We start from the raw sequence: 10,385 nt of genomic DNA on the forward strand, positions 1-10,385 counted from the left end.
CCCCACCCTTGCCCTGCCCCTATGGGCAGCTTGCACCCCAGGCGCCCGAGCGGCTTCCTCCGCCGCTGGCTGTCCCTGGCTATAATACTGGTTTTAGCCCTCTCACTGGTCAGAGCTGAAGTTGTTGTTTACAACTTTAAAAAGAGATACAACAAATTTTCCCTTGTGATCTCCACAGTAGACAATTTTAAATGTTGCTTGTAGAGAGAGAGAGAGAGAGGCAGATAGCTTTAACAGTTTCTTAGCATTTTCTTAAAGCGATAGGCTATCCATTTTGGGGGCCCTGGGGCCCCTCCCCCAAGGAGAACCTCCAAAAAAGCACCCTGTGGAGGAGAGTTTCCTGCCTGTCACTCAAAGAAGAATTCAAACTCAGGCTGCAGTGTCTACCAAAATCTTTAATGTTCAGATCAGTGCGATACTTGGGCAAAATGTCATTAAAAGGCACAGCACATTCTGCAAATAGCCAAGCAAGCAAAGACATTGATCCAGGAATGAGACATACCCTAGCTTAGGAGCTAACTCCTCTTAAGCCCATAACCCCAAAAAAATTTTAGGGGGCCAGGAACCCCCCCCCAAAACTGTTGATGGCCATTGCCATTTAATTGTGTGTGGTGTGTCCTGTGACTATGTAGGGCAGGGCTTACCGCCTGCCCGCCCCCCATATTTTATTCAAGTTGGCCCCCCAGCAACCCTGTTATTAGGGAGAGGGGCCGGCACTAATTTCTCCCCCATGCGCAGTGATTCCATGTTGAAAACAAACCCATTTGTATCCACTGTATTAATGCGCCAAGGGACTATTTTATGTGTCCTTGTGACCATCAGGTGGTGGAAGGAGCAAGCCAGAGTCTAGGGAGTGAGACTGTCCCTGGCAATAATACTGGTTTTAAATCTCTCACTGGTCGGAGCTGAAGTTGTTATTTACAACTTTAAAAAGAGATACAACAAATTTTCCCTTGTGATCTCCAGAGTTGGCAATTTTAAATGTTGCTTGTAGATGATAGATAGATAGAAAACTCATAAAAAAAACCAAGATGAAGATTTTAAAGAGAATGAAGAAAAGCAGATACACCTGAAGACTAGAAAAGCCAAGGGAAAACAAAGACACATGAAGGAACGTGAGGGGCGAAATCAGGTTTATTTTCCTTTCGCCCAACAAGTCTTTGGATGTACAAAGGAGCAGAGGAAAGGGTAGGTGGAGATGAAGTCTGCTTCAAGCCGAGTGAAGAATAATTGCAGAAAATAGAAGGCTTTTCTTTTAAAAAGGCAACTGGAGAAGCCATTTCATAAAAAGAAGGCTGGCATTTCTGTTGCTGAAGTTCTTATTATCATTATTTATTGAATTTCTATACCGCCCTATACCCGAAGGTCTAAGGGCGGCTCACATAAAATATCAACTACACCAAATCAGAACAGAAAGAACGACCCAAGAAGGGGTTCCCAGAGCAGAGACAGCAGGAGTCAGGCTATCCCTGTCCAGAGAGGGGTGCAACTGGGCCACCAGCCGAAGCTGATGGAGGGCACTGGGGGTCACTGAGCGCCTTCCCTTGTATCTCGCCAGAGGTGCAGGGCGACCAAGGCCCTTTCTGTGCCAAAAGCAGGCATAAACCCTGATGGAAATGGACCCAGATAAGCAGCTTCTTCCAAGAGCACCTGGATCTGGTCTGAGACCACTCACTCCAGAACCTCGCTCCAGAAGTTGGAAAAACCAAGACGGGTAAGATTTTAAGACAGGTAAGACTTAGAAGTGAGAAGGGTAGGGGGATCTAACGGGATCCAGGGGGATCCAGGTGGAAAGAAAGCTGTGCATGTGATAAGGAGCAAAGCAGTTCCATTTAATTTCATTTTAGCTCAGATTGCCTTGTTGACAAAAATGCTTTGCTGCCATTTTGTGATAGCTTCTTGGGGACTATAGATAAGTTCCTTCGCTAATGGGCAGAACTTAATTTTATGTATATTGTGGCTTCCAAGGAGTAGAATAACAAACCCTCTTCAGCAGCTGCTTAAAAGTGGTGGCATTTGGCATATGAAGCCAAATGAATTGTACTTACTGGGCAACTGCAGAAGAGGGTCACTAAAATATTGTTGCATTTTTGTTCCTTCAGGTGTGTATAAATCCAAAAGGTTCCAAACATGCCAGCATTTTGCATCCTCGCCAGTAATTCTGTTCCTAAGATAGAATACCCATTTAGAATACCCATTTTAAAAGCTGATGCATCAAACTGCTTCCTTTGTCTGTAACAGTTGCCTTGCTGATTTCAGTGTGAAAAAGCAAATAAGGCATTTTGAGGGTGAATCTACTGATGGCAATGGGAGAGGCGGCCTGGTAGAGGCCTTGGAGTGAGTAGAGGTTTTCACCATTTTGCCGGCCATTTTTAAGCAAAAAAAGTCCAGCAAACATTTAAGCACAAACATATTCACAATTAGGAAGGATGAGCCGTGACCATTTTTTCCTGTACATAAAGGGCAGAATTCTTTTCTGTTAATGGTAAGGCTTAAATGACTGAGAAAATATTTGAAATCTTATGAATCCCAACTCTCTGGCCATTTTTACTCATACATAAGGGGGTGGCTGATTGTTCCACTAATGACACACAAAATCATAATAACCCACATTTGTGAAACATTTTGGAATAGGGGTCTGTACCCTTCAATCCTATAGATAAAGGAGGCATGTAGCTCCCAATTTTCTTTGCCTGGGGTACCGGTATGTCTGTTGAATGCCGGGAACATGATCCATAAAGGCTGAGACTTTATTAGAAATTTAATTTGACCCAAATTGTATTGCTGACTTTTTGGTGAAAACTTGCATGATAGGGTTGATAGTTGCTGGGTTTCCAACAAATACTAAAATCAGGATCCTCGCCAGTTCATCTGTTCCTAAGGCAATATATTTAAAACCTGGTGTGGCAAACTGCTTCCTTTGCCTGTAACCTCTCACTTGGTTACTTTCAACTGCAATCATAGCTTCTATTAAAAATACTTTTGAATTCTCAGAGGTGGCGATAGGCACTAATAACTAACAAGTAATCTCTAAATGCTCCATCGTAAGTATAGCAGCAATACAGTTGTGTGTCTTCTGGCTGAAGGTCAACTAGGTGAGTATCTTGTGCTTGGCTGAGGGGAAAATCTCTGTTGTGTTCTGCCTGCAACTCTTTGTACAAAGATTCTTTCAGGTCACAGTGAGGGGGACCATTCAAGCACCCTGAGCCTGTTGGAGAAAAGGTAGGCTCTAAATGGAATCATACATCAAATATGCAAACTAAATATTCCAAAGAGCTTGTATTGAGCAATGTTGGTTATTCAATCCCTTTTTCAGAAGAGCTGCGAACTCAAAAGCCTGATGCAATCGCTCTCCGTGCTTCTACCTGGAGGGACTTCTCTTGTTGGGACACCACTGCAGGGGAGGCCCTTTCCTGTGCCATCACCACACAATAAGGTACATCTTTGGGTGGGACAGCCATCCTTTGTTTGTTCCAGCTCTTATTTTTACAGACCTCACAGAGCTACCTGTGCCGGAAACAGATCTGCTCCATTGACAAGTAAGAGGCAGCGTCAGAGCTCTTGATCCATCAAGTGAACATCTGCAGTGCAGGATTGAGAGACAGCTGTGTCTTGACTGCGCTGCTTTAGGTAACCGGCGGTTTTTGCTCCTGTGTCTGGAGGGGAGGGCTGCTGAAGACCCTAGTCTCTTCCAGGTGCATCTCAGTGACACAAGAAATAGAATTTTGCAAGCCTTCAGGAAACTTAACGGCAAGTGAACTTCACACTCCACCATTCAGTGATCTTTTTCAGTACAATCCTTTTGTGCTGGCTTCTCCATTTCCCCCCGCTTGATCTCTTCACAGTTCTGACCAAGAGCCCACCACACTCAGGTGAAGCCAGCTCTTCCTGCAGAAGTCAAGTCAGTAAGAACAGCTGTGTTCCAAAAACATTTCTCTGGAATTGGCGGGAAAGGGCCGGGGACAAACTAATGAGTCCAGATTGCTTTTCACAGACCAGCCGAAGGAACTTCCAGGCCCATGAATTCGCACTTCGGAGGGACAAACAAAAAGGTGAGCATAAAGGCAGAGTTTGAAGACTGGAACCAGTCTCTCTGTTGTGCCCTGCAAATTAATGGCAGTCAACATGGCACTCTGTGACGTAAACACATCTAGGTGAATATCCCTTGCTAATGGCGAGGGATAAAACCTTGATTGTGTTCTGTCTGCAACTTCATAATTCTTAAGGGTTTTCTTTTTTCCTGAGAGAACATTCTGTATTCAGAGTGTTCTCTCAGGTTTTGCTTTTCACCTTGTTGCATTGGCCAAAAAAAAGCAAAAGACGCTGGTGGTTGGCGCTCCTGGTTTCCAGGACGGGGTTCAAGCCCCTGCGGTGTCCCTGCTTACTTCCAATGCAACCTCTCTCTCTCTCTCTCTCTCTCTCTCTCTCTCTCTTTATCTATCTCTCCCCCTTAAGAACTAAAAGAAGAAAAGTGTTCCTCTGATGCATCACTGGTGTGTGTCTAAGACAAGGTGGATTACATGGATGCTTCCCATCCTAGCACTCCTTGCCATAGGGAACAAAATACTTACTTCTTTTATATATAGTGTAAATATATAAAAGACTGACTCTTAATTTTGCATTGTTTAGAAAGTAACCTAAATATACAAACAAACGGATCCTCTTCAGATTATTCAGAATGTGGAAAAGGCCGGGTTGAAAGAGGAAATGGCATGACGTTCAGTCATTAGCAGAAGAAGAAGAGCAAATATAAGATGCTCAGGTGTCCTATTTTACAGAAGACAGTTGTCAGTTTTCAGGGCTGTCAGAGGCTTAAGATGTGGACTGGTGACAGTTCTCTGTATGAAGGTGTCCTCTTTTTGAATGGCCGGGCATTCCAGGTCTGGCTGAAAGATACAGAAGGAAGAGCAGGAAGGAAGAGCAGGGGCACTGAAGTTGCCCATCAACAGATAGCACCTTGGCAGCAGACTAAGCACAACCACCTAGGCCACAGTCTTCTCCACTACAGTGAGAATATTCCCCTGTAGAATTATAGGGTGACCTAACACATCAGTCATACCCAAGGTAATATCATATATATAGCTAAGTCATACTCAGAATCATTGAAATCAGTGGGTCTAGTGACTATGACTTAGTAGGATACAAACAACTATTATTTTTTAATGTGCATCTACACACAGCATATGCAAATTGGAGTCCATTCCTTTGGCCAAGTGTCAATGGCCACTCTAAGCAAACACGTGTCCAATTTCTGCAATTGGGGTTATCTGGGATGCGGGTGGCGCTGTGGGTTAAACCACAGAGCCTAGGGCTTGCCAATTGGAAGGTCGGCGGTTCGAATCCCCACAACGGGGTGAGCTCCTGTTGCTCGGTTCCTTCTCCTGCCAACCTAGGAGTTTGAAAGCACGTCAAAGTGCAAGTAGATAAATAGGTACCGCTCCGGCGGGAAGGTAAACGGTGTTTCTCTGGTTCGCCAGAAGCGGCTTAGTCATGCTGGCCACATGACCCGGAAGCTGTACACCGGCTCCCTCAGCCTATAGAGCGAGATGAGTGCTGCAACCCTAGAGTCGTCCGCAACTGGACCTAACTGTCAGGGGTACCTTTACCTTTATGCTAACAATAACACTTCGAACTTGGCCCGGCAGCAAATCAGCAACCAGAGCAGATCTCTGAGCACAGATGTTACCTTCTGACAAGGCCTCATTCCTCCTTTTGTGTTTTAATAGATCTTTTACATTTATATGCAGTTTTAATTCTAATAATGTTTAGTTGTTTTTGATTATCACCCCCTCCTATGCTTTTAGTTGTTCCTCTTTTATTTGTAGTGCTTATTAGGGAAAATAAGCACTACTTATTAGGGAGCTGGACCATAAAGAAGGCTGATCGCCAAAGAATTGATGCTTTTGAATTATGGTGTTGGAGGAGACTCTTGACAGTCCCATGGACTGCAGGAAGATCAAACCTACCCATTCTTAAGGAAATCAGCCCTGAGTGCTCACTGGAAGGACAGATCGTGAAGCTGAGGCTCCAATACTTTGGCCACCTCATGAGAAGAGAAGACTCCCTGGAAAAGACCCTGATGTTGGGAAAGATGGAGGGCACAGGGAGAAGGGGACGACAGAGAACGAGATGGTGGGACAGTGTTCTCAAAGCTACCAGCATGAGTTGACCAAACTGTGGGAGGCAGTGGAACACAGGAGTGCCTGGCATGCTCTGGTCCATGGGGTCAAGAAGAGTCAGACACGACTAAACGACTAAACAACAATTAGGGGAAAAGGCAGGGTATAAATAAATATCTAATTATCATTATTCTTTGGATACACTTCATACTGTTGCTTAATGATGTGATCCAGAAATGTATCTGCCACAAGTGTGTGCGTTTCCCTTGGCTTCTTTGTTTTCAGTGTGAGCTTCAGTATTTTTATATCCTGAAATGTGGGATATAGGGCAGGATTCACCTGATGAGGCCTGGCAGCAGAAGCCCTATTCAATTATTTCCACTTACGCAGAAGAGGCTCCCCCCCCCCCCCCGCATTCCCACATCCTCCATTCTGTCTGGCAAGCTGAAATGCAAGTTCATGAGGGTGATCAACTTAGCACAATGTTTAATTCCTTTCATTTATTATTATAATAGTAAGTCCCACTTCCTTGCAATTAATTGCACATGAGGTTGCAGCCTCATGTGCAACATAATAGAAGCACCTAAAATGTTCTAAGAACTGTACAGAGATTAAAAGACAAGACAGGTTGTACCTGCAGGCTCGCAACCTATTTTAGACAAAAGAGAAAAGGCTACATCTGCTGAAATTCCTTTTAAACAACTGTGAAAATGCAAGATCCCAGCCCCTCTTTTGCATCTGACAGACCTTTGGATGGAAGAGGCCATGCTGATTTCCCCCTTGTCAAATAGATGGTTAGTGTGATGGAGGGAAGAGAGAAGAGCACACATGAATTTAGAACGATGATCCAATAGGTTATTAAATTTACTCATCTCATGGGGGGGTGGCGGCTGTTTCCTGGTTTTTGGTTGTTGTTTTTAAGGCTGCAGACAGACATGTACTGTAGGTAATTTGAGAGACGCTTTGTTTCCCATGGTCAACATACACCTCCTTTCCTATAAAACAGGTTTTATAGGTTTTTCAAACAGTATGGAAACTTGCTTAGCGAGATTACACATCATGTGCAGTCTAAATTACATATAGACAAAGGCCAAAAAAAGACATGTTCTCAGCTAACTGGTGTAACTTTACCCAGGAATGAATCGAACAATAACATTTCTGTGTAGAAATTTTATGGATTGTGTAGCATGCTCTGTAACCGGATTATTTTAGACACCCTCAAAGAAACCTGTAAAACTAAATGGTATCTGAAGTACTGTCTGGGGGGGGGGATCCAAAATCCATTTTCTCTTTGTTGGGATTCTTTTGTTTGTATTATTGATTGATAAATTTATGTATCAATATTTTTTAAATGAAACAAAACTAGCAAGATATATATATCCAAATATACATCAGTACATGGGGCTGGAGGGAGAAACAGTGTGTTAAAGTGAGTCCAGAGGAGAAGCAATGCAAAATATAGGTGTGTTTTGCATTCTTATACAGAGGAGTCTGATTATACATACTGGCGAGATCTAAAAACCCACACAATTAGTTCAACCCACCCCGGAGGGTTTGATTTGTTGAAAACAGCCTCCCCACTTCACTTGGCAAATATGCTTGGAAATTGGGCATTTCTAAAACAGATTGTGAAATAACATGATGGGAGGGTGTGCTGTTTGAAGGCGGGGGAGAGTTTTAATGTGTAATGCTTTATCATGTTTTCGTATATGGTGGTTTGAAGCCACCAAAATGGCTGGGGCAACCCAGTCAGATGGGCAGGGTACAAATAAAATGATGATGGTGATTATCATGTTAAAATCCCACTGGCAGTGCCCAAGACTTTAGACATGCCTAAATTATGTAGCTCCTTAATGCAGAGCTGCCTGTTACTTTAACATCAACTAAATACACCAGTTATAGAAACGAGAATAACTTTTGTGAGAATAATCTTTGCGGAAAAACCAATAAAGCTGTTCCTCTTCTGTGGAATTATTTTAAGTATACAGTATACTTGTGAAATTCCTTTTTAATTCAGAAGAGTAAAAAAAAAGTGACTATTTGTGGAGCTTCAGGAGCCAGAGGCAATATATGCAACCATATGAGACCTGTAGGCAGTGGTGGAATCGTGGAGCACAATCTGTCAGGAAGTTCTCTTGCACAAGACCCTTGAAAATGAATGCAAACTGTGTCAGAGTATATTTGTTATGTGCTTTGCATGAGAGTAGTTTAACTTCTGTCTGAGATTAGGGGCGCCATTTTTTAAAAAGATACCAAAAGTTATTTCTATTACCAGGACAGAATGGAAGCCTTCCATCTAATTAAACGGAACAGGAAAATATTCTAGTTTTCCTAGTTCCTTTAATTTAATCAAGCCTGATTGCGCTTATGCATGCTTAAAGTTGCAGTTCTATACAAACCTACACAGGAGAAAGTCCCACTGAACTCAAGGAGACTTAACTTCTGAGCAGATGCACATAGGCATTCACTGTCAAGACTGTGGTGCTGTCAAGGTTACACTTTGGGGCGGAAGTCAAGGGCTCTGCTCAACAGGAAGAGAGGAAGAACTCCTGCCCACAGGAGGACTGGCTTACCACATTTTGGAGTAATACATTGCCATCTAAAGCACCTTTGAGTCCAGAGTGGAAAAACACCCAGCTGCACCACTGACCTCTCAGCAAATAAAAAACACCAGCTATATAGCCAAGCTACAAACTGGTAAAGCAACCCTCCCCGTGTTAAAGAAAAGGGATTTGTGCCTTCAACAGACATGCCACGGGTTGCCATATTTCAAACAGTGAAAATCTGGACAGAAAAGTTGTTAATTTTTTTAGTTTTGCCCAAAGTTGAGCTTTTGGGGGGCAAAAACGCAAAATAATATATGGCGTTTTTGAGCTATTTTTATGGGAAATTGCCAAAAACAGCACTGCTGACATGGGTTGCCATACGTCCAGATTTTCCTGGACATTTCTACGATTTCCACCCAGACACTGCTGCCGAATGCAGTATTCCGTACCCTAACTTCATCCCATTCATGTTTGTTCAGAAGGAAACTCTGATGGTGTTCACTGGGAGTGCACAATTTGCTACATTAATTTAAAGCTTTTTTCTTATCCTGATGTTCAGCAGAGAAGTCTCCAGAAGGAACTCTACAGGCATCAGTGATATGACAGCCTCTGCCCTCTGGTGTACAACCTAAAAGACGGGCACAAAAGGAAAGAGATACTGGAAGGGAGGAGGGAAAGAGCAACCTCAAGGGACAAGAGTGATCCGTTCATATGTAGAAGCCGTGAAGAGGCCCCAGATATAGTTGCTTCTGAATAACCCCTTGGAGCTAAAGCAGAAGACAAAGAATCTTCCTTCTCCAAGCTCTCTAAATTTTACTTTTGGTGTGATGCAGTGGGGTGGGGGCTTGGGAATGGCATTACAGTGGTACCTTGGTTTGCAACCGTTTTGGATTACAACCATGTCAAACCCTGAAGTGTGTGTCCTTTTTTGGATTGTTGTTGCTTAGTCATTTAATCGTGTCCGACTCTTCGTGACCCCCTGGACCAGAGCACGCCAGGCACTCCTGTCTTCCACTGCCTCCCGCAGTTTGGTCAAACTCATGCTGGCCGCTTCAAGAACACTGTTCAGCCATCTCGTCCTCTGTTGTCCCCTTCTCCTTGGGCCCTCCATCTTTCCCAACATCAGGGTCTTTTCCAGGGAGTCTTCTCTTCTCATGAGGTGGCCAAAGTATTGGAGCCTCAGCTTCACGATCTTCACAGTTTTTTAGATTACAACCCTTTTTTTTATTACAACCCATTTTTTTTGAAGGCCCCATTGGCGAAAGCGCAGCTTGGGTTACAACCTGTTATGGCTTACAACTGGACCTCCGGAACAGATTATAGTTGTAAACCAAGGTATCACTGTACCTTCCTGCTGTTCATGCCAGGAAAGAGCAGAGCACACCTCCCATTTTCTACCACTTGCCCCAAGTGTTGCATCTGTGCAGGAGCTGGAGAGTTCACAAGTTCCGATGAGGTCTCACCACCACCCATCCTAATTAATACCATACAATGCCTGGCCCTACTTGGCTTGTAGGAGCTGCTTTTAAAAAGAGGGGGCTGGGCTGGGGGTTACAATATCTCACCTCGGGCCAGTAGGGGGCAACAGACACCATCTGAACCAGGGAACTACAAAATGTGAGCATCCTTTCCCTTCTCTATCCTGTATGCACTTAAACAGTATTTTGTGTTTTAGGACGAGTGTGTGAAGGGACCAAGAAACAGCAAATGTATTTACATG

The 10,385-nt window shown here is 43.7% G+C and overlaps 1 long non-coding RNA gene across 13 annotated transcripts; it reads left to right on the forward strand.

The window, feature by feature from the left end:
• Positions 1-5,429, forward strand: LOC310753192. Of its 13 annotated transcripts, none has more exons than XR_014543267.1 (5): positions 1-236; positions 995-1,188; positions 1,561-1,714; positions 2,242-3,436; positions 3,696-4,433. It is a non-coding gene; the product is annotated as an uncharacterized lncRNA (long non-coding RNA). The 13 variants fall into 13 exon arrangements; XR_014543268.1 differs by having other exon boundaries at positions 4-126; positions 906-1,188; XR_014543270.1 differs by lacking the exons at positions 1-236; positions 995-1,188; positions 1,561-1,714 and adding an exon at positions 4,849-5,429 and having other exon boundaries at positions 1,825-3,436; positions 3,696-3,901; positions 3,995-4,052.
• The last annotated feature ends 4,956 nt before the right edge of the window (positions 5,430-10,385 follow it).

Source organism: Podarcis filfolensis, assembly GCF_964270895.1.
Source record: "Podarcis filfolensis genome assembly, chromosome: 17".
Classification (NCBI taxonomy): Eukaryota; Metazoa; Chordata; class Lepidosauria; order Squamata; family Lacertidae; genus Podarcis; species Podarcis filfolensis.